Genomic DNA, 23,709 nt, shown 5'->3' with positions numbered 1-23,709 from the left:
CCACCCGAAAGGCCACCCAACCGCCTAGCCACCACCGAAATAAAAGCAGCACCACTGCCACCACCACCACCACCACCACCGATCCAGATCCAGATCCAGATGCAAGATGGTGCCTGAAGGAACAACAGACAGAAGGACATTGTGGACAAAGGGAAGGACATGGAAGGAAAGAAAGAAAAAGGAAAATATATGCCGATGGTGGATGGGGGTTTTTCTTTTTTCCGGGGGAGCTGAAGTCCCGGCTAAGTGTGATATATTTCCCAAGATTATATAAAATGTTTTATTTGTTCTTGTTGCTACTGCTTTCTTTTGCTTCCCCTCATTCTGTGTTTTTGTTTTCCCCGGTTCTCCTCTCTTTGGCATTCTTTTTTCTCTTCTTGTTTTTCATCTTCGGCAAGCAAATTGCGTGAGCCCTGAAAAGTGCGAAAAAAAAGGATATTAGGTGTATATGGCAAGCACCCTGGCAATCTAATACCATACCATTCCCATTCCAAAGTCCTCGTAATACGGCTTTGTCCTGGAACGACCGAATGAATTATTTCTTGGCCTCATCCAAATTTAGCCAAGGATCTCTTTTTGGTTGTTGCAAATTGCAAGAAACTCACTCAACTCAAGTTTTGGCAATTGGAGAGGTGATAAAGGAGCTATGCAAAAATCGAGAAATGTGAGGAATATAAAATTTAAAATTTAATTTAACTTAAAGTAATTTATGGGGATTTTTTAAACCTTAGAAAGGTGTTTAAACATTTTGTTATAATATTTATAATAAAATAATGAAAAACTAAATGCAATATAAATGTTTAAAATAATATTGCACTAACTTCGGTAGCTCAATATTACATTGGATACTTTTTTTGAGGTTTTAAAATCTCTCAACTTTAGATTCAGTAAGAATGGATATTATATATATATGTACGTTTTGGGATCTAAAAACTAGTATATTATAGATTTAATTAAAAATAATATTAGAAATGAATATTAAATAATAATTATCTCATTCCCAAACTATTTCAAATCAGCATTGAGTACTTTGATATTTGCATTATAATTTGTTTTATATCAAAATACATGTCTTTCTGATATATTTACTGAGCTAAATATATTTCCTTTATATATATTATACTTAAAAATTAATGTATCAATGTATATATTTTTATATTATATATACATTTATAAGTATAAATAATCTTTTAGGCATTTACCAGTCTCCTCCCTCCCCATAAAGCACCATCTCTCCTTGGAGGTCAGTCTGTTTTAGCCTTGGACCTCTTCCCACTCCTCTTACCACTCTCTCCAAAGACCAAGATAAATCGCAACTTGAAGCACCAGATGTGTCCAAGTGGAATTTTTAAGTGGCCAAGACTCATCAAGCTCCCATCCTTTTCCACAATTTCCCCTACAAAAATTAGTGAGCCTTCTTTAATGTTACGTTTTCACTTTGACGCCGCCATGGATGCCAGGATTCATGGCTGGTGATGATGCTGCCAATGCCAATGCCGGAAAATAACAACCATTTTTCCTACTTTATGCCAACTTAAGTGGGTGACAGCTGAGCGGGTGAAATGGGGTTGGGTTTTCGGTATGGGATGGGATGGGGGCTTGCTCGGGGTCTGAAGATGAATGTGCCGCAGCTCTATAAATATGTATGGGATGCTATATATTAAAACCGACTCGACTCAGTCTCCATCTCCGACTCGCACAGAGCAAAAACTAATTTCGAAAAATGCCAAAAGAAAACGCAGCAAAATGAAAATAAAAGAAAAACAGCAGCAAACAGTAGAGGAGAGGGGAGAAGAGAAAAAAACGGAAGAAAAAGGACATTTGTGCTGCCTCTGCGACTTTGCCGGGTGGCTAAAGGGGATGGAGAAGTAGAGGGGAATGGAGCTTGCCAAGGAAGGAATGTGGTGGAGCTACCAAGTACCGAGGCACAGACTGACAGCCCAGCTCCCGGCTCCGTGTCCGTGTCCGTGTCCGGATCCATGTCCGGGTCGCAAGCTGCTGCTGCTCCTGCTTCTGTATTTGCCACTGCTGCTGCTGCCTTCGTTCTAGTCTTTTCTTTGGGGTTACACTGAAAAAAAAACATGGTTTTTCAAGCATAAATAAAATATCTAGGTAATTTAGAAATCTAAAAACTGATACAGAAACAAAGAAGGACCTTGTTGCTGGCTAAGAAATTAATTAAAAGCTAAAGTAAAATTTCTATTTGTTTCTATGGAATTTCAAGTCAACTCAATTTTCTCTCCGTGCACTTCCGCTACTCCCCCACACCCCTCTCTTTTCGCTGTGGGTACACGAGGGTAATATAACACAACAAAATGCAATAAAGCATTCTGTGGCAACTTGAAGATGCGAGCAGCAGATGCTGATTAAAGGTGTGCGGTTCGGCAAAAGGGGAGGACAGGCGTCTGGGTGGGTGGTAAGGGGGAAGTTAGGGTATTGGTGGGGGTGTTGGGTTTCCTTGGTTCACAGACACACACACTCACAGAGAAGTAGAGAAAACTCATTTGCCGCTTCAACTTGAGTTGTGTGCGCGCGGGAGAAAAAGAGAGATGGAAGGATGCAGGATGGTGGAAAACTCTCTCCTCCCCTGGGGCGGTGGGCGGTGCTTGGAGGCGGGTTTTTGCTCATTTAAATTGCGTGTGCATTTGCCGGGCACTTCACACTTGAATACGAAAGCAGATAAAGTAATGCCAGAGCAAACGAATGGAAGTAATTGGGTGCTGCCCATAATGAATGTACTTAGAGGCAAACTCCAAGCTCAAACTCCTCTCAGGTTCTTCTCAATCCGTTTCCAGACTATTGCATAATTGGCTGTGGAACAGATAGGGGAGGGGTTGTGGGTAGTTCATTAGAAAACATACGGTTAATGAATATTGTCGCACCATAAAAGAAAAACGTTGAAAGGAGCCAACAGAAATTATAATTGAGTGAGTTTATAAATTAGATCTTTCGGAAAATGCTTTATTGCGAGATTTCATTTAAAAAACTATTGGAAGAAACTGAATAATAAATATGTATTGTCTATATAAGTTCATTTAATTTAATCAAATGCAGCTTAGGCCAAAGGGAAGAGTTTCCTCCTAAAAGAAAAGATTTAAGGTTAAGAAGTCAGTTTAGATACGGTAAAGAAAAACCGGAAAAACAATGACATTTGACCTCCATCTATAAGGAATAATAAGGCTTATAGCAATTATTAATATTTCTTATATCTAATTCATATACAACTAAATCTTAAAAAAAAAATGTTATTAAATACGAAGCTTCAAAAAAAGTTTCCAGTAGGAGAATATTGTATAGAAACATAAGTATACAAATATGACCATAAAATAATTGCTAATATTATTTGTATTATTTTAATACTTAATATATGTAGTACCAGTTGAATCTTCCTTATTTCAATACGTGATCAAATACACCTTCCTCCTCAGGATTACTCAATCAGAAACAATGCCTCCTCAGCTCCTGCATTTAAGAGGAACTAATTTGTATGTGAAACCTTGCCTTCCATTGGAGGTGCAATAAAAAGAATCAAATTCGTGTTTCTGCCGCCGACTGCCATATTAATACAGGCAACAGTGGCTATAGCGAAAGCATTGCAGATCGTGATTGGAATTACCAATTTCCTGGGAGATCACACGACAATCGGCGACAAGTGTGCAAATTGTTGCATTTGCATTTGGCCCAAAACAATCGTCATTGTTGCTGTTGTTGCTGTTGTTATTATTATGGCTCACTGCAGTTCTTGGCTAATCAAAGTGTTAGTCCAAACCCCTCAACTCTACCTATAAATGGGAGTCTCCTCCAGTTAATGACAGTTTCGACAGTTTTGGTTTTGATTGCATAGAAAGGGATGGATGGTTCAGATGGATATAGTTGGGGCCAGTGGAGGAGGAGGAGGAGGGGGAGGAGGAGACCTGACCAGGACGGCATCGTAATGTGGTTGTTGACACTAATTATAACTGGAATTGGTAGAGCCTGAGCCAAATGGCTTGGTTTTGCCATATGGCAGTGATGGTGGGTCAAAAAGGGGGCTTCAAGTGTTTAACTTTACTTGTTTTGTGATGGTTTTATTGCATTTTGGATCGGTTTAATGTATCAAGAAATATATATCTTAGTTGTGATCTTATTAGTTGTTTAAGGGATTGCATTAATGTTCTTTTAAAAGCATTTTTCAATTGTTTTAACTTTGTATTTTTACTAAGTATTCTAGAAATGGTACTATTATTTAATTTTTTTATAAATTCAGTATCTAAAAAATGTACAGAAATAATTACAGAGATTTTGAGGTCTAAATCTCTAAAACGTTTTAAAAACTCTAGTGATTTCTGAAGCATCCGAAAATATGGTTTTATTCTTGTTTTCTTAATCAAGAAAATATTATATAAACTAAAAAGGAACTCCATCTACCCCTTTCTGACAACGCCCTTGTCTGCCTTTTGGTTGCCAGCATTTCCACCTGCAACTCGGTCAGTTTTTCATTATTTTCATGCTGCATTTAGCTCACGTTTTAATTAAGTCGTTGTCGTTTTCGTCGCCAGAGTCGCCGGGTTCCGTTTTAACTGCGGCGGAGACGCAAGCCGACACAGAAAGTGCCACTGCAACTGCAAATGCAACGCAACTGCAACGCAAGTGCTGCAGAGGCAAAGGCAAAAGGCAGCAAAACAGAAGCTAAAAGTCATTGCTGTGCTCGGCACTTGCATGTAAATCTGCTCATCATCGTTGATGGGATATTGCAACCGAGCCACCCAACAGATATCCCACTCATCCTGCCCCTCTCATGGAACACCCAGGCCATCCTAAATGAATGCGATTTGCAGTCGAGGCATCTTCTCTAGCTGCAGTCTTTGTTGGCTTTTTATGGATTTTCAGTGGAAACATTGCCTGTTTGGTGTTTGGTCAGTGTTAACACGTTTTTGGTTTCGGTTTTTGGTTTTGGTTTGCCAAATTGCACAAATGCCTTGGAATTTTTATCGTCCCTCTAGCCTTACTGCGCACTGGGGGAAAATGTAGTCGAAACCAGTGTGTCTATATAGTCTATAGTCTAGAGTCTAGAGTCTAGACCTACCGCACACACATCAGATCTTCAATGAGCTTTGATCTTCTAGCTGAATTATAATTTATAAATAAAGATATCATCAGGCAGTCGGAGAGACGTTCCGCATTCGCTGGCCAATTACTTTGGGACGTGTTCCTGTGTGTCTCACTTCAAAATGCTCATTTTGGGAATTAAATTTTAAAAATTATTTCTTTACCTGGCACGTTCTGGTCATCTACAATGCATGATATAACCTTTTTTGCATATTTTTAAGATTGAGTAAATATTCTAATAAGAGCTGTCTTAGTTCATTAAGTATTTCATTTGAATTTTTAATGCATTTTCTATATTTGAGGAAATAATTTCAGAAGAATATTTATTGAGTCGTAAAAAATATTACAATTAGTTTAACTTTTCTTAAACGAAATGAGAATATTAAGTGAGTTTTTCATTGCATTTGAAGCTTTTAATAGTATTTGCTTATATTTATTAAACATTATTAGAAATATTATAGATTTAACCAATTTTAATTACGTTTTTACAGTATAAATAAGTTGGGAAAATTAGTTTATTTACATATAAATATTTGTATACTATTATTATTACAATAACTAATATAAATATATAATAATAATAAATAATAAAAATAAATAATAATAATAAATAATAATAATAAATAATAATAATAAATAATAATAATAATTTACACTTAGTATGCAATGGGCAATGCCTACTTTTAAGGGGTTTGGGGTTGTCTGAAAACTCGTCTCATTTTGTACTCTAATAATTAAATGTGTGTAAAAAACGTTTGTTAAGTTATTTTGTAACTAATTTTTTTGTTTTGTAAAAACATGAATAGATAGATGAATAAATAGGTGTAAATGTATATTATTTTTTTGTCATTAGTACTCTTACATCATTTATTTTAACAACTATTTAATACAGATATTTCTTTGTTACCGTAAAAAGTTAATAACTTTTTTCTACAATCAATATAAGTAATTTTTGCAACTGCATTAGAGATTCCAAGCTATATATACGGAAAATGCATTTGAATTGCATAAATCTACCGAATACAAACCGTTCTCTTTCTTTTTACTAATTGAGAAAACCCAAAACGGAATATTTCAGTCTGGCAATTGAGGATTGGTCAAGGGGAGCATCTAATCCCTCTCCTTCCGATTAGCCTGAGGACTTGGTCTGGGGTAAAATCAAAGTGGCAATCAGCTACAAACTACAGATTGACATCTGGCCGATTTGCATCTAGGAAAATAGATACAAAGAGCAGATACGAGAAGAGGGCAGGGAATCCATATCCACTTGGAGAATGATTCCCGGTTGGCTCTTCAGCTGAACGCCATAAGCGATTAGGTTTTGTTGATCCCCTGGGAGGACGGGACAAACTTTTGCCGTAGCTCTCTATATCTTGGCCACACTCTTGTTCGAGGGTGTTTTTCGTACATTTTCGAAATTGAGTGAAACCGATTTCCCCCGAGGAAAACCCCACACACATATACACACTTACACACACTCCCTCTCGCCTGTTTGTTTTGGGTTATCTTACCTCAAAAACTCATCGAGTTTGGGAGTCGGAATCGAAATCAGGCAAGCGAAAACCAAAACCGCACCAGAAACGGTGCCGAATCCGGAGGAGGAACCATCCGCAATCGCTGAAACGGAGAAAATGCGGTTTTTTGGTTACGGTTTTTCTCTGTTTCCCGCCTTCCCGCCTGTCCCTCCCCCGCCACACACAGAAAACTTGTTTTCCTTGGTTGCCTGTTTTGGTTTTTCCTTGTTTTTCTTTTATGGAAATGAAAAAGAAAACTTTTTTCGTAGGCATTTTCTTGATTTGAGTTTTGTGTGGAGCAGAGAAGGATACAAGTTCCGGTTCCTCTCCCTTCTAAGCCTGTTGTTGTTGTTGTTTATTTTATCATTATCATTGGCAATTTCTTTTAAGTGGTGCCAATCTTTTTTCACTTGTCCAGCCCCTCCAGTTCGTTGGGGATTACCCAAGACTTTCTTTCCTTACTATGTAGTATATAGCTCTGTGTGTGTGTGCGTAAATTTATTGTAGTAATTTTATTCAATCGACAAATCGGAAGTGATTTTGAATTCATTATACTCGTCGTGTGTGGGGCGGGGAAAGAAGTTGGACATTCATTGCGTTACGCTCTTGAAGTCCAAGGCTTTAAATGACTTCCTTAATTCCAAGGGACAATGGGGGGACCAAGGCTCTATAGATATATAAGGGATATCCTTATTTCATTAGTAAGCGGAATTAAAGGGTAAAGCAGGAACTAAAGTGTATGGAGATATATTTAATAATAAAGGAATTTATATTCTTTTATACATTTCTTATATTTTTAAAGTTTCAATTTAAATTCATTGAATTTATTTATTTATGTATATCTTTTATAAAAACCTTAGTAAGATGCAGTTTTATTATCTTAACAATTATTTAATGCCTAAAATATATTATTATATAAAAGAGGTCACGGCTTAATTTATTACCTGAATCTTTGACAAATCTTATAAATTCTTATGGATTTATGTCTCACTTTCCTGATATTTTTCCACTATTTGAAGCACCAACAAAACATCTGAAAAGATTTAAAAAAATCTTATTTAATATATTTTTAATCAGATTTCCTTCAAATCAGATTTTTATTTGTCTATCGCAAGGTCTGGGACTTGTTGTCTCTTGGCCCAAAAGTGCTCAGAGGCAAAGTCAGGGCCATGGAATGGGCGCATTGACCTCATAAATTACCCACACACTCCCGCAGATATATGTATATAGGGCCATTGCAGTTTGGTTAAGTTGCAATGGCCATTTCGAAAGTGGTGGTGCTGCTTCTGATGGTGGTGGCATTTCCCAGACACTTGCACTTTCTCCCGCCTTAATGGACAATTAACCTTGATTCCGGGCAACGGCGGCTCTCCGTTCCGTTCCGTTCGGCTGCCTTTCAGTACGCCGTGACCTTGCACCCCTAAGTTCGGGGCCAAAAACCATCCGGCCAAGGACACAGCAATTGCGACAATTATTGCATTTTATTGGTGCCAAACTGCAGCGCCCCGATCCTTATGCATTATTGCGTAAACACATACAGTTCGTGAGTGTGTTGGGTTAATTAGCCCGTCCTTGGCTTTTCCACCACCTGATAATTTCCCAGGTCTCTTTGCCACATTGTTTTGTAGATTCTGTCCCCGATCATCCATTGTTTCAGGTGCGTGTGGTCTTAATGGATCACCCACTTTCGCTTTTCAGGGTCAAGGTTTTTGGGACAGGTCTGCGAAACAATGAGGAATATAGATCAAAATATTAGACAAATAAAAGTAATACATTTAATAATCAATGGGAATAACAATAGCTAAATAAATTGTAGTTGAAGTTAAGCTAGACAAAATTATAAAGATTATTTGTAGACTACATGGTATGTCGAAACCTTTGATTCATAAAATATAAATAAAGGTATTATTATCACCATTATTATTGCTTAAGTAAATGATTAGTTTCACGACATTTCATTAAATTTAGTACACAATTATGACTACAATCATATATTCTTTTATAATATATACTATATAATCTTTTTCTTAATTTAATTAATTTATTTAGTAACTGAAGAAAGTGATATGTTAAATAGGTATAGTTTTTTGTTATTATTTAAATCAAAAACCCAATAATTAAATTATACTAAACTTCCTAGATAGCAGGGCTTAGGTATGTAATCCCCCCTCAAACTTTCTTTCTGTTCCCAAATTAATTTTAGTCTCAACTAATTGGACAATTTACCGTTAATGGTTCTCCAAAGAATGAGCAGAAGATTGAGTGCTTTACCAAGGATAAGGACTTATCACAATGCCAGTGATAAATGTATCGTCATAATGAAAAGTGTAATGATGGGCATTTATCAAAAATCGTTTGTTCTCCGCAAGATTGTTCGCATATGTACAAGTATCTTGTACATCGTATCTTGTATCTTAGTATCTCAGTATCTTTGTATCTGCAGCGGCACAATAAAAGTGAGTTTGTGTGCAAGTATTTGATAATTTTGTGCTATGTCTTGGCCAGGAACATGAATCTCTTTCAAAAGCCACAAAAAATGAGCAAAAATCTGGAAAAAGAAAGAAAGGAATAAAAAGTGAAGCCAAGTCTGAGGGGGGATCATCTTCCAGTTGGCCATAAATCTCTCAGTATATTGGACTTTTAGGCGATATCAATGAAATTGTATCTCTTTATCCGCATTATAATAATATACGGATACGAGAGCTTTGGTGCCCGTTTATTTATTTTTTTTTTTTGTTATACCCACCTTACTTCCATATACTTCACGACATTATGAGATATTATTTATATTTTGCGGACAGCTTCTCTTTCCAATGCAATTTTCAACTTGTGTATGTATATTTCATTACGACGAAGGGAAGATTTTTGAGTTTGGTTTCAGCTGCTTTTGGACAAAAGAATTTCACAGTTTGCGGGTGTCGCAAGATAGATTGTCTTGACTTTCAAATTTATGTGCGAAAATATCTTTGATACCAGCCGGGTAGTCCTTCTTGTCGCATCTTTCTTGGCCAAGAATCCTTGGGCTGAGAAAACCATTAGGTTGTTCTTGGGCCCCGCCCACTGACCCACTCGCCCACTCATTGCCAGTGGCTTTGGCTTTTGCAGCAACAACAATTGACGACACCCAAAATCACAAATCATATAGATAAGAGCACACAAAGGAATTTATTTCTATTTTGGCATTTTTTTTCAGGCGCTTATTTTGCTTAGAATTCTTTTTCCCCCGGTTTTAAATACCCTTTATAGAGGCTGTTTGAGTTAAATAATAGAGAAAGTTAATTTGGAACTCATTTTCTTTTAATATATACAATAATATTGTTAAAACTGTGATTAACGAACCTTTTTTATGTTTTTTTATTTTTAAAAGTGTTAAAAGTAATTTAAAGATTTTAAAATCTATAATCTATCCACAAATAACTATAAATATTATTATAATAATCTAGTACTTTTTATTGTTATGGAAAATTTTAATTTCTGCATTGAATCTATAAACAAAATAATTCTTTTGATAATTATAATATCATTAAATGATATAAAGTTATGTATATTATAATTATTAAAAATATAACCTTTTATTAAATATTATTAATAATAATATAATATATTTAATGATACTAAAAAATTCCTTTTTATATTTTCAACATTGATAATATTGATATTATTTTAATTTCCTGTATTTAAAATAACCTACAAAGCGTATTGGCTAGTCATATATTATTATTTATTCTATTGTTGTTGCTGCTACTGCGGTGTCCTCCTCCATCGATATTTTCGGCTATTTTCACCCCAAAGTTATTGCGTTTTAGATTCTTATTTTCCTCAGCTACTTCTTGGGTGCCTTTGCTATTTGTGACGCTCTCTTTCAGCTTCTGGAATCGCCTTGGGCTTGCCAGAGCCACGCCTGCTAGAAAACCTCAGTGGGGGCGGGGTCGTGTTGTGAGGGGGAGGGGTTGTAAGGAGCGGGAGACCTTTTGGGGGGCGGAGTGGGCGTCACTTGGGGGGTTAGGCAGATGGAGACGCACGCACCGGAAGCGCCGATAGCGCCATGTGTCGAGTGCGTGCGTGCGAGGCACCAGAAACGAAAAAACAACAAAAAAAATACCAGAGGGGGGGAGAATGTGTGGGTGTAAGCACAAGTGTGCGTAAGTACACACAGAAAAATTATATGTGAAGTTAGTAAAATTATTTATATAAAAAGGTTAATTGTTTACATATATTTTAATAAAGAAAGTCTAGTAAAATCCCGTTTAATTTAAAAATCAAAAATAAAAGAGGTAATTATAATAAATTTTTTATTTTATTTTTAATATTTATGCTTTTATATTAAGTTATGGGATTGATTTTCCGTTTAATAGACATTAAAATCAACAAATTTTTTTCCTAATACCCTTAAAATCAATTTGAAAATTATTTTGAAAAATTTTGAAACTTAAAAAGGATTAAAATCTTATCAAACATTCATTATAATAAATATTTGTCATATTTTTTTGAGCAAATCTTGCTTAAAAGTTTATTATATTATTTTCCACCAATTCATAAATGAATATTCCCCGTTTCATAATTATTTGTTATTAAATATTTATTAACTGACTTTCCCAGTGTATCTCTTCGGTGCGTGCGTGTTGGTGGCGCCGCTGGGTGTTGCCACATCGTATTTCACCACCCCAAAAAAAAAACAACCAAGGCACCAAGGGCACCTCCTACCGCCCACTGCCCCCCTCCCCCCTTTTTGCTATCCCCTTTCCGCACCCATCTTGTAGGCGTTCCGCCTTCTTTCATTTTAATGGCGCACACGCATTTGCTTTCGATCCCATAGATACATAAATATATCTGCATGGACTCCCTCTTTGTGTGTGAGAGTGTGTGTGTTTTAGCCGTATTTTATATCCCCCTCTCTGTTGCTCCTTTGGGTCTTTAGTATTTTTCATAATCATATCATTAGATGAGACCGAAATGGGCCTAGTTCCTTGGGTCGGTGGATTTATTTGCTGATAACTAGCTAAATAAATATAAATAGTAAACATGATCAGAATGGGCTTAAAGCAATAAAATGGCAACTAAACAATTTAATAACTTGGCTAGAATAGTTTGAATTTTGGTAAATGGGTATTACAAATTATTAATAAATTGAAATACTTTTTTAAATGATTCTTTTCTTTATAGAAATGATTTTGAGTTGAAATATATAATGAATTAGTTATAAAACTACACTTTAGTTGCGCTTTTAAGTTCTTAAAACTTAAGTAAACATGTAAAATTTAATATAATTTCAATCATATAAAATATTTGTAATATTTTCTAGCAACTTTTATAGTTAAAAGACATATGTCCTAGGAGTTAACATATTCCTGGCGTGCAAACATTCAAGTGTCAAGGATCCTGCCACCCTCCTTCCAGTGTTAGCCATTGATATTAGCATTAGGTTCAGACCAGAGACAAATTATGATAAACGACCATTAAAATGTTGTCATATGTACACATTTCCCACCTCTTTAGACTCACATTGTGTTTTTTGTTTTCTGCTCTGCGACTTTTGTAAACTTCCCAGTAACCCACTGAGCCCCTGACTTTATTTATTGACTCACCTGATCGATTTGACGGATTATTCGATTGCATGCCAAGCGACGACAGAAAATGAATTCAAAATGGTAATTCTACCAAGTTGGCTAAGAAAATTGCAGCCAGGAAAACAAGTTTCCTAGTATTTCATATTGTGGAATTCAATTTATTAAAGTGATTGCAATTATCACTGGCACTTTATAACGATTTAAACAAGTTAGTTTTATGTTAGACAACTTATTAAGTATATATATTAACATATAATGTTACATTAGGTCATTAACTGGTCTTTAAAGAACAATTTAAATGACTTTATAAGGGAGGTATACCCAAACAAAATTGAGAGAAAAACTTCAATATGATATATCAAGAAAAATAATATACCTATATCGCAAACGTTCCAATACCTATTTATATATCAAAGAGTTACTTTCTATTTGGATTTTTATTACATGTAATAATTTCCACAATAGTACAAAAGACGTTTAAAAAAATTTATATAAATAAAATTAATTAAATAATAAAGGTTAATATTAAATACCTGGGAAAACATTCCCCTTAACCACGTTAAACAACAAAACAAACTTACAAAGCAAAGTAAACTTAAAGAAAACAAAGAAATGGAAGGTGAAGGGTTCGTTTTTGGTTTTACTTTATGCCGGTTTTCAACTCCAAAGGAACAGGACTCCCAAAGGGGGGCAAAAGGTACAAGTTGGGGAAGTTCCTTTTGGCAGATGGCAAAATCGAAGCGACATGCGAAACAATTCAAAGTTTCACGTCGTAAATTTGGCGGGCAACTTCATCGATCACTTTTGGAGGGGGACTCCTCTTGTTGTTGTTGTTGTTGTTGTTCTGGTCTCTTACCCGCACAGGTTGACTTATTTGCTGGAATTGCAAGAGTGCTTTGGAAGGGGCCAAAGGGAACTGGAAAGAAGGAAAAAGGAGCCAGGGACTGGGACCGGTACCGGAGTTTTTTTTTTTTTTTTTTTTTTTAATCTTCCATCCAGCTGAACGGCACGCGCGCTGTCTCCTCTGCCTCTGCCTCAGTTGCTGCTCTGAATATATACCGGGTATTCAATGAGTTTCAATGGGTATATCAGATATTCATATATATTATTTGAGAGAAAATATGAAGTTCAAGTCAAGGGGAAATATTATAATAACTAGTAATTTGCATAGCTATTTCTATGACAATCTATAAAGTTTAATATTCAAAAATTACCTCATTTTATAGTTTCTAATTTGTTTATATCATTAAAAAACATAATTATAATGATTTTTATATTATAATATTCTACAAAATTCCCCTTACTTCTCCATTACTCTTAAAGAGGACTCTTATATTCTAATTACATGGTATTTTTAAGTCCCGAAGGTCCTTGTCCCTCTTGTTTTCTTAGTTGTTGCTGCACTCTGCCGAAGCGGAAATGCTGGCTTTTTGGGGGGAGAATTGTCTGTTGGCGGTGGCGGCGGCATGTGAAAATATTTTCCAAGGTGAACGCCACACACACACACACAGACAACGGGGACACGGGACAAAAAGGATCCAAAGGCAAGGAGACACCAACTCGATTCCAGCTGAGCCTGATCCTGGCCCGAATTGAATGATTTAGAGTCGCACAGTTGTCAAAGAGCAGCGATGCGTACGGACAACATCCAGGGGGACCTTTCCTTTCCGGCGGAGGATTTAACAACGGGAGGGAAGTGGGGGGGGGGCTGTTGCACGTCCCAATTGGAATGGCTCAGGTCGGGTGTAGGGGGTGTGTGTGGGATGAGGGATGTGGAAGGAGGCGCCAAGTGTGCTTTTAAAACCGATTCATTCGTTTTCTTGATATTTATTGCCATCACATAATTGAGTGTAAAATTGTTTTGGGAGTTGGCACAAATTTTAGGTTATCAGAAATACTTATGTATCTATATGTATGATTATCCCGAAAATCAGAAATATATAGTAAGACTTCAATACATTTAATTACCATAGGTTTTTAATTTTAGAGGAACGAGCAAAATCTATAAAATTTCAAGTATCTTTTACCATATATATATTTGACATGTTAAAAAAGTTTATATATTTTTTGATTTGAAATAAATTAATAAAGGTTTCAATTACTTTATTTAATAATGTTACGGTTTCCTTTTAAAAGAGTTACGTGTTTTTAGCATATATTGAATAACTTATAAAGAGATATAGATTTAATTTATCAAAGAGTTGTTCCAAAATAATAGTATTTTTATTATAACAAAAGGTTCGTATAAATGCAATTAAATTCAGAAGAAATCTTCTATAAATATCTAAAGAAATTATTACAAAATGTTATAAGTTTCAAATATTATTTCTTCGTTTGTTTTAGGAACTTTTTTATATTTTTATAAATCACAAAAAGTTGTATTCGTTTTAATATGGGCTTTGGGGCTAAATTACATCAGGAATCTAATAAATCTGAGTTCTGTATTTTATTTATTTTTGTGTATGCAAAGTCTGCAGAAATACCATTAAAAGTTATTTATTTACATTTTTTATTATTTATTTATATTATTTAAATATTTTATAATTTATTTATATTATTTAAATATTTTTATTTTTTAATATATATAAAAAATCACATTTGAAACCAAAATTCATATCACAAAAAAATACATAACACAAAAATAAAAAAAAGTTAATTAGTTTACAAAATTAAAAAAATATAAATCTAACAAAATGTATATCAAATATTAAAAAAGAAAAAAATTCTATATTCAACCAGAATTTCGAGAGCATTTCGCAAACTTATTTTTGCCGCTGGCAAACGTGCTTTTCCAATTGGAAACTCAGAGTCTCGAGTTCTCAACGCTGTCTCTTCTTCGCTAGTGAATTCTCAGCCTGCTTTGGTCTGCTCTGCCTCAGCCAGGCGGTTGCTCTGCTCTGCTCGCCACTCGCTGCCAGCGTTGACTGCGATGCCAGCAGAGCGGCCAGCGTCGACGTCCGACGACTGCGTAAATTTATGTGAGAAATCGCAATTGAAAAAAGAGCAGCGCGGCGCGCTCACGACACACATAAAGCAAAATAATGGCACATTCGTCACACTTAACGCGGCCGCATCTTGCCATCTCTCTCGCACTCGCCCCGGGCTCTCTCGCTCGCACTCTTGCTCTCTTTGTGCGCCGCCATCCATCTTGCCGGGCAGTCCGTGTATCTATGTGTGTGTGTGTGTGTGTGTGTGGGCTCTCCGACAGCTGAGAATGCTTTATGAGTGTGCGTCTGTGGCGGACTCCTCCCTGTTTACGACGCTGGCAGCGACGCCAACAGAGACAGCGACTGCACTCCCAAAGTCGGCCAAGTTGTGTTGTTGTGCTCCTCAGCCCAAAACAGCTGTGAGAGAGAGTGAGAGCGAAAGAGCGAGAGCGCGAGCGAGCGAGAGAACTGATGCTGGGGTGGCCCCGGCTTGTGTGCGTGTGAGTGATGGCCTGCCGCCCGGGCGTGTGCGTGTGTGTGAGTGCGTGTGATTTGTTGTTGCCGCTCGTAGATATAAACTCGGCCATGATGGTTTTGCCGACGGCAAGTGGAGGCTTTGGATTCCATATTGCACAGAAGGCGGCGGCCATCATTTTCGTGATTATCAAAAATCATGGAGCGATAATAAGACATCCAAATTGATAAAATCAGCTAGCAATGGGTTAATCATTTTTCGGGGAGAATGGGAAATTAATTCGATCTTGTCTAGTTGGGGAATTTTTATATTTATTGAATTCCGACGGAAATATATTTTGTGTCTATTTATTTATTATCAAAAACGTATCATAAATATTTGGTATTTTACTATTATATTGGATTTAAATAATTAAATATAGTTATATGATCGAATCTATTATTTGAATCACTGACCTTTAATAAGAAAAATAATAAAAAACTAATAACAAATTGGGAACCAATATAAACAGAAATATAAATAATATAATTTTCAAATTTAAAAATGTATTCTTTAGATGATTTAAAAATAATCCAAAGTTAATTGACTTGACGATCTTAGGTCAAATATTTATGATAAATCATAAGCATCATCATAAACATTTTGAGTTTAAAATAATTATACTCAACTTATACAGTTCGTTTACAGAAATATTATTCAACTTCCAAGAAAATGTTTTTTATATAGATTCTATATTTAGGAATATGAAAAGAGCTTGTATTTTATATATTTTTATAAAATTTAGCAACGGAAAAAATTAAAAACCGCACAAAATACCAAAACTAGTTTCCAAACCAAAATTTAAATGCATGTATTATGTTATTTATTTATCAAATTCCTTATTATTATTATATGCCACTAAAAATAACTAAATATTTATGATTTAAATTTCAAATCTATGTTGAAATTAAATTACTGAATTTAAATTAATATTAAAACCTCTTATAAAATCCAAAACTATACATTACTTAAGTGTGCTTTGCTGATCGTGTGTTCTTTACAAATAATAAATAAATAAAAAAAAAACATACCGTCAAATAAATAAATATTACAAATTCCATAAAAATGAAGGCTCGTAAACTCCTTGTCCTTTGAGCTCCATAACCAAAAGGACTCGAAGACAGGACCGCAGGCGAAATGAATGCGGGAATGCGGTAATGTGAAAATGCCAGAATGCGGGAGTGCCTGAATGCGAGCAGAGCGCGGTCAAGTTCTCAGCAGAGCGAGCGGCTAACTCACTCGCTCGCTCAGTCACTCAAATGGCAATGAGAGCAGAACGAACGGTTCTTTTTCGCAAAATACTTTATGGCCAAGAGCGCCACAGCGCTCTGCCACAGCCGCTGTCACAGTCGCCGTTGCAGTCGCCGTCGCTGTTGGCTGTCACTGCCTGCGCCGCTGTTCGCGTTGCTGCCGACGCTGCGGCACATAAATAAAACGCTCTCTCCCGCTCACGAGTTTCTTATAAGACTTTATTTATATACTGCGCTGCTGCCGATGGCCCGACGCCGCACTGCCGCACTGACGCTCTGCCGACGCCGGCGGATTAATAAGGAGTTCTCGCTGGGATTTTCACATGTATATGCTTTGAATTGAATGCTTTATGGGTTTAGTTTGATAGGAGTCGTAAAGAAATCAACATCACACAACAAAGCACTCGAGCCGCCGTCCGATTGCGAGTGTGTGTGCGAGAGAGGGATCCCGAAAGAATCCGAGAATCTAACGGTCTTCTTGGGGCCGTCCAGCCTTTAATATTCGCTCGCTCTCCGCCGTCGCGGTCGCTCCGCTCAGCGCACTCTCTTCTTCCCCCCATAAACCGGGCGCTACAACTTGTTCCAATTGACAGATCATAAAAGTAATAATAATAATAATAATAATAATACTGGTAATAATCATAACGATAATCGTAAAGAATTAGGAACCGCAATCAGTCGCACATTGGCCCTCGCAAGGCGCAGACACTGAATACAGGTTGGATCCGCCATCGAAATCGTTATAATAATCGTTGCAGTAATCGTTTCAGTTATCGTTACGGTAATCGTTACAGTAATCGACAGATTTACCGCAATAATCGTCACAAAACAAAAACAAAAGAAAACACAAGAAGAAATCATAAAAAATCGCGCGCGTTTCGAGTGTTTCCGGATTCTGTTCCGATATTAAATTGTGCAATATTATCTACTCACTAAATGGTTATCGCGGATCTGTGCTAAACTGTGCTACACCCGAAAGTTCCAATTGATCAAGCCAAATCCTACTGCCTAAGTGATTATTCTATTCTTACAAAACATAAATTAAAAAATAAAAAACATATAGTGCGAAATCAGCAGAACAACGTTTTCTAGTCCCCCGCAAATCGAGCAATATAATATCCAATACTCCAAAACAAACAAACAAAAGCTAAACAGCTAACAAAAATAATCATAAAAAGTAAAAAAAGCGTATAGGACTGCCAAAAAAAAAATAGAAGCAAAAAATATATCTAGCAAAAAAAAAAAGGAGGAGGAAAAAGTTTGGTTTCCACTGCGGGCAAAGTTTTTATATTTTTGGCGCACGTGCAAGGTAAACCGTTAGTTAAGAAATACGAGAAAAGCCGACAGGATTGAAGGATAAGCGAACGTTATTGGATTTAAAAGGTAAGTTGCCAGAGAGCTTGACTTTTCAATTTCCCAGCAGGCTGCACTTGGAGAAAATGGAAATTATTGGAAGAGAATAGGGAAATAAGTTATAGTTTGTTGTGAAGAATATTCATCTTAAATGTAATTCCAATAAGTTAGACAGAGGCATAATAATCGAAATACAAATATAGATTAAAGACACTTAAGAACATTTTTGAATAATATATAATAATAATATATTTTACTTTAACAAAAATATTAAAATTTATCTGAAACCATCGTAAAGGATATTCAACATTTTAAACTCCAATTTCCAAATTATATTAAATACTTTTAAATGTTACCTTTGATTAATTAATACTTTTTTTATAATTTGTAACGGGAATATATAATATATTTTTATTTTATTATACTTTTATTTTTCCTTTATGAATACATACATATTTTTTTACTAGTTTTGCAAATAAGAGTTTAATGATCTGTTAAACAGCTTTTCAAAACAATTTATGCATTTAAAAATACTTTTATATACTTTAAAAATAAATCTATATTCATATGACAATAAATTATACAAGAATCTAATAAGGAAATAAATTTGAATCAAAAATATACAAATTTCCAATTCGAAGTATTTTCATCTTTACATTTATTTAACACTGCTTCTCTTAAAAAGCTGTTTAAACTTGTATTTCTGAATATAAAATATTTAATTATTATATTTATATAAGTATTTAACCAATCATTCAGGCAGTACATAAAATATTGATATAATTTTATAAAAAATAGTTAAAGGACATTTCTCCAAGTGCAAAGTGTTGAAGTTGAAGTTATTTTTTTGTGCTCCAAACTCGGGGATTCAACACTTCATAACTCAAAGAGCGTTTTTCGGATGCTACGGCCAGGTCATCACTCATTTGGGCTGCAAACTGCAAACTGTTGACAGGCTTATTAGCCATTTGCATAAATTTGCAAAGAGGGGAAAAGGGGGAGCAAAGCTACGAGGGGGGGGGAGGAAGGCTAAAAGCGGAGCTCCAAACCGAACGAACTGGCCACGAGTAATGGTCGCTTTGAACTTGGGATTCGTTTTTGAATTATTGCACATATCCTGGGCAACATAGTTTCACTTCCGAATCGTGGGAAAGGGCAGCCATTTCTCTCGCAAAACACACACGCACACAGAGACCACACACACACACACACACGACACAGGACACTCTCGGATTCTCCGCATAGAAAATTTATGCGGCCATTGTTGCAGTGCATTGTCCTTGTTGTTGTGCCATGTTGTTGTTGTCCTAGTTGTCTGGCCTTTGCATATTTGTCGCCCTCTCTGTCTGCCACACTCTGTCCCCCTCTCTCACTCACTCTCTCTCATTGCACTTGCGCCGCAGCCATTGTTTGAGATTTATATTTAATTTAATAAACATTTAAAGCGGGTGTGCCCCTTTTTATTTTATAAATATATATGCAGTCCTTCTGCTGCTGATATATACAATTGGTTTTAATGAACTTTGTGGTGCCTGTTTATTGTTAACACATATTTCCATTTGCATTTTTGCCAGCTTCGATTTTTGCGCAATCAAATAACTGGCATCAAAATGGTATTTATTTTCTCATAATTTATCGATTTAATCAGCTGGAAATGTTACACAGCTGACAAAATCATAAACTCTGGTTTTTGGTCTGCCAGGCGAAAACTTTTATGATTTATGGTACAATGTCAAAGGGAAAAAGGCAACCCAAATGGCAGTGGTTAAAGATTGCAGGGAAATGTTGGAAAACTTACGGGAAAATGCTTATTCTACTAGATATAATATTTGTAATACATTTACAACCATCATTTGTGAAGAAACCCCTTGAGAAAGTTCTTTGAAATTAAATTACTTCTTAAAATTCAATTTTAAGTGCCATTAAATGTTATATTTCCCTATAAAACCTGTTAATAACTAATACATTTCCTTCTCATCCAAAAAAACTGTAGTTCCCTTACACAAAACCATGACTAACAACTTCCTTTTTTTTAATATAGATTCTAAATCAAGTTCACACTCATGGCACAAAGCCGCAGTAAAGATTTATAAGTCGGCATTAAAATGGCGACAACTCTTTTGTAAAAACATTAATCACAACCGCAGAGATTCGAATGAAAACCGAACAAAACCCAAACAAAACTAAGCAACAAAAGTAAACGAAATTGTTGTTAATAAAGTGAGCTTAACAACAACAACAAAGTTTTAACAAAAGAAAACTTGTTTGGTTCGCATTTGAAATTAAAATTATATTTTAAGCCGCACATTGATAGATGGCAACACGAAACGGCTAATTAATCATATGCAAGCCAAAGCAAATGTTCAAATAAAACAAAAAAAAATACCGAAATTTCACACACATAAAGCACATTTTATAAGCCAAAAAAAAAAAACAAAAGACCAGAAACGGCATTTTCAAAATGATTTCGTATTGTTTTTTTTTTGTGTTTGTTTGTTGATCATAAAAAATAGCTTCGCCTTGCTTTGGGATAGTCAAGCGTATTTTTGGGCCCTGGAGAACTGGACCTTGATAAGGCCAAGCCAAGTCGCCGGAAATGGCGGACTTTTGGTGTATTTTCTTTATCGATTTAACCTCTCAGGGAACCCTAATTAGCCTGAAAATCTTTTCTACAATTGCTAATTTGTTCCATTTATTAGTTGACGTACTTCTTAGTAACTGGAAAATGTTCATTTTGACTGAAAACTTTAAGTATTCCTAGACTTAAAAGCTTTAACATTGAAAAATTACCCTTAAATTGATTACGATAACATTTTAGGAACTTTAAATTAATTTTAAATACAAACTGGAAAAACCCAAGATTCTTTTATACATTTGGGTATTTTTCTGTTTTGAATAAAGTTCTTCTTAAAGCAAAATTGGGAAACTAAACCTAAGAAATTAAAAATCCAATTTTATAATATATAAATTTCCCTTTAATAATATTTATTTCTTATGTAAAGGCCAAAAATGCATTAAAATTTGTTACAAAATTATTTGATGAAATATAAATAGTATAAACAAATTCCATTACAAAATATATGTATAAAATATCATAAATAAAATGTATATATACATATTTCTCTTTACAAATATTTATTATTTATTTAAATGCTCAGAATTAGAAAATAATTGAATGAAATTTTATAGATATGTTATTTATACAAAAAATAACTCATTTAAATGTAATAAGCAGAAACTTTACAAGAATATATTTACATATAATAAATATATTACTTCTTTAGACTTTACAAAATTTAGAATTCCTGGAATTAACAAATATTTTAAATCGCATTTCGTTAATATGATATTGAAATTATATTACGATATATTCAGATTTTTATAACCTATATAGCTGATTTTAAAAGAACTCTATCAGCAGATCCTGCAGAGATACACAAAGTCAAAACCCTTATAACCAACTATTTTGTTAGACTGAAATTTCCAGTGGCTGATATTCATTTTTTTTGGCCATTGTAAAAATCAGAAAGAAAGGGCCAAAGATATATATAGTTTTTGTTTTAGCCCAAAAAGCAGTCAGGGCCTCGAACTGTTTTTTATACATATACGTACACATATAGATATTTATTTTTTGGTAGGTTCATGGTAGAATACAAAAGGGAGGAGTCGGGAGCTCGGGGAGAGCTCTCAGAGTCGGGGCCAGAAACCCAGCGGGAAGCGCTCGCAGTGACATTGCGCCGCAGCCGAAGCGGGTGACAATGATTTATGGCAAAGAGATATGCGACAAGGAACGCAAAAACTCAAAACTCCAAGAGTCGAAAACTAAAAAACAACACTCACTATTCTCTTCCACAAAAAAAAAAAAAAAAAAAATGAAAGCAGGAAACGAAATGAAAATTCACAAAATTCACTCATAAGGAAATTCCCAAAAACACACACTGCCTCTACCTAACACCTTTCCGAAGGTATATCCATTTTTTTAATGCCCAAAGTGTCCTTGAAAATGCAAAAACAACAAAGCGAAACCGAAACCGAAAGTGAAAACCTGCTGTTTCAAAAATATATAGATTTTTATGATACCTTTTCCCGATTTTGTCACTTGTCACGACATCCGAGGACAAAATCATATAAGGTCATTAAGGGAAGTCACCTGGCAAATGTCAGTTATGCAATCGTCATTTTCAACGGTCATAAAAATTAATATGCGTCCTTCGCAGTGGCAATTTGGTGCGGATATCTTGCCAAACGCATCTCCATAGTCGTCCATTATCCGACTTTGAACTCTGAGCCGTCGGAGTTCGAAGTACATGACTTTTTGGCTTTAGAGCCACGTCTCTACGCCATTGTATCTGTATCTCGAAGGTTACCTGTTTTTACAGTTTCGACCGTCGTCTTTTTTAGATACCCAACAGAACAGAATTCTGTGCTCTCTCTCGCTCAAATTATTATTTATGAGCTCGCATTGTTGTCGTCGATCTGGGATCGAAGCCGGCGAAACCGATTCTTGCCTGCAAAATAGCCTCGAATGCATTTCAAGATTTTTACTTTCAACTTGAAAACGAAATTCATAATAAATCAAATCATTTTCGTGTGTGTGTGTGTGTTGTGTGTGTGTGTGCTCGAGATGCAGTTTCCATCCATGTTTTTATCCTCACTTGTGTTTTGGATATAAATCAAAGAGACTGCTTAGATTTTATTTGTTTGTTGCATTGTTGTAAAGGATTAAGGATTGCCATAAAGTTGGTAAACAGGTTCTAAGAGGTTTTTACTTAGATTAAAAATATTGAAAATTATGTGAAGAGTGTTTTTTTAATTTTTAGAATATTTAAAAGGAGTTTCTGTTGGCAAAAGATTTTAGAATTGCATTCTAAAGTAAATAAGGAACTCGTAAAAATGATATACATTTCATATGCGACTAAAAAATGTATCTTATATGAATATATGCAATGGAATAGATGATTAGTTAATGATCTTATTTAAATTCTGAAAATCGTATCTTAATATCAAACTTATCTTATATTAAGATTTTTATCTTGTACTAATAATCCATTATTCATTTCCTTGTTTAATATTTTTAACCTGAAACTCCTAAAGATCTGCTTTTAATTAAGAAAACCCTGTAAATTCCTTCTTGATTTCTTAAATATTTCTGGCAATATCTCCTCTAAGGAAAACTCCTCTCAAACTTGCACCTTCTTTGGTGACCTCAGAGTTTCCCTTTTTCTTTATCTTTTATGGCATTTTTCCTACTACTTCAATTATTTCCCACCGTGAGAATTGTTCCACCACGTGTGCATCTCCACCATAAATCACATTCACTTCCAATATTTTCACAAACACATCACAATGGAGAAAATTCAATGATTTATTTGGGCTAAGAAGTCAATAAGTCATAAAAAAAAAACACGAAATAAATCTTGATATTTTTTCTTATGCTCGCTGTGAGTGTTTTTGTGTAAGAAAAAGGAAACTCGAGCATAACATCCTTCGGTAAAA

General features: G+C 35.2%; 1 protein-coding gene across 3 annotated transcripts in view; it reads left to right on the top strand.

The window, feature by feature from the left end:
- Positions 1-23,709, top strand: part of Antp (homeotic protein antennapedia) — a 152,593-nt gene that overhangs the window by 8,424 nt on the left and 120,460 nt on the right. For 2 of the 3 annotated variants that reach the window (XM_086826260.1, XM_086826257.1), the window contains exon 1: positions 17,225-18,243. The exons of the other annotated variant lie outside the window; for it this stretch is intronic. The gene's annotated coding sequence lies outside the window, so the exon portion shown is untranslated. Of the gene's footprint in view, positions 1-17,224; positions 18,244-23,709 lie in introns of those variants that run through there. 3 annotated transcript variants of the gene reach the window in all.

This window comes from Drosophila serrata, unplaced genomic scaffold (assembly GCF_035046125.1).
Source record: "Drosophila serrata isolate PLE 108 unplaced genomic scaffold, ASM3504612v1 contig_156, whole genome shotgun sequence".
In the NCBI taxonomy this organism is placed as follows: Eukaryota; Metazoa; Arthropoda; class Insecta; order Diptera; family Drosophilidae; genus Drosophila; species Drosophila serrata.
This window is presented reverse-complemented; position numbering and strand designations above follow the sequence as displayed.